The sequence below is a fragment of the Rhipicephalus sanguineus genome, chromosome 3, assembly GCF_013339695.2.
Source record: "Rhipicephalus sanguineus isolate Rsan-2018 chromosome 3, BIME_Rsan_1.4, whole genome shotgun sequence".
NCBI lineage: Eukaryota > Metazoa > Arthropoda > Arachnida > Ixodida > Ixodidae > Rhipicephalus > Rhipicephalus sanguineus.
The window spans coordinates 189,869,745-189,871,819 of NC_051178.1; positions in this window are offsets into that span (position 1 = coordinate 189,869,745).

Consider the following 2,075-nt stretch of genomic DNA (forward strand, 5'->3'; position numbering starts at 1 on the left):
GGTAAGTACCGCTAAGATGCAGCTGTTATATACCTTACTCTTGAGAGATAGTGGTAGACTACCATTCATGATTTGATAGTGCTTGCCGAATGAGCCCCATCCCATCCTTATTCTTCTAGTTATTTCACTCTCATGGTTCGACTCCGCGGAATACAACCAACCCCTATACATAGCCTTTATAGGTTACGAGAAGGCATTTGATTCGGTGGAGACATCAGCAGTCATGCAGGCACTGCGGAATCAGGGCATTGACGAAGCCTATATAAACATAATGGAAGAAATCTACAGCGGATCCACAGCCACTATAGTCCTCCATAAAGAAAGCGGCAGAATCCCAATAAAGAAGGGCGTACGGCAGGGAGATACGATCTCTCCAATGCTATTCACCACGTGTTTACAGGAGGTTTTCAGGGCGCTAGATTGACAAGAATTAGGGATAAGAGTTAATGGAGAGTATCTCAGTAACCTGCGATTCGCTGATGACATCGCATTGATGAGTAACGCGGGAGACGAATTACAGCTCATGATTACTGAACTGGATACGGGAAGTAGAAGAATAGGTCTGAAAATTAATATGTATAAAACTAAAGTAATGTGTAACAATCTTGGCAGAGAACAGCGCTTTGCGATAGGTGGCGAGACACTGGAAGTTGTAAAGGAGTACGTCTACTTAGGACAGGTAGTAAACACGGTTACTTTCACTCAAAACTCTACGGATAGTCTCTGTGGTTATGAAGGCAGCAGTACATGTCACGTACTTTTTCTAATATCTCAAACAAGAAACAGTCCAAAAGAACGAACAGAATTTTTATTGGGCAAAGTACTTTTTTATTTCTTCTTGGCCATGTTTTTTTTTATTTCTGTTTTGCTGTTTAACTCAAGTACAAGGCATATAATGATGTAGCGATGAGAGTAAAAATTTCGAGTATGTTCCCTTCCAGGATTATTCTGCCTCATTTCGTTAAATGTGTGCGGTCAGAAGCGACCGATTCAGTAATACCAACAGAAAGAAATTGTCAGCCAGCGGTTCGTAGCATGAAGGCACTCAGGTAATTCCCATGAAATTTAGAGAAATTATTAAAGCTTTTCAACTATGGCAAATTTCCTCCATTTCCGTGCTTCGAATGCCGTTTAATACAATTTTCTCTCCATTAATGAGCCTTGCGCTACCCTGTGGGCTCCTGTATAACTCGTCTTCCATGCCGTAATACGCCAACGTTTCCTGGAAACAATTCCTTTTCCCCGGCGTTGAATGAAGTAACATTCAGTCCATTAGGGAGGGTGATGACAAACAAGCGAGAAAAAAAGGCGTGCTCTTTCGCAAGTACATCAGAATAAGAAATTATATAGCTTTAGCATGGTGATACCAACTGTTATCGTCACCATTTCGGCTATCTGCCACCGTTGGTTAACACTTAGTGATCGTGGGTCACTTCGTCAAGATGATTGAGCGATTTGGACGAGCTGTCATGCGCAAGCTTCAGACGGCAGCAGTAACGATGTGTTATACCGTCGAGCTAGAAAGCTCTGTTATGCAAACTGTATGTAAACCTCACGTGGTGTGCGTGGTATGTTGCTCCGATTTTTCAACTGTGGTAGCTGTAATAGCCCTGCCGTTCATACCAGACTTCCTACCGAAGTCATCATTTCTGTATTCTCCTTGTGAGGGACCTACTCAGTTTTGCTATCGCAGGGTAATTGCAGTGATGCTCGTGATACAGGATCAAGTCAACATCACCTACTTTAAGTCATGTGACTATATGCCGCTTATAGTCCGTTTTGCGCAAGTGGCCGGAAACGCTGCAGAACGAACTCAAGTATTAAAGTCATAAGTTTGAACACCGGATGTATTGCAGCACGGTTGCGATTCAGTTGAGGCACTTGTTGAAGAATGTACTACTTCATATGTGCACTTGCAAGAACTTGAAGAAGCAAGTTTATGTTTTTTTTTACTTATTTCTTTACGGGATGATGTGTACTGCATTTTCTTGTGGTGAGGCTGCTGGTCTCTGGAACACTGCCACTCCACTCGTTTGCTGGTACGAACGCTCAGATTTCTGATGTCATCTGTGTAC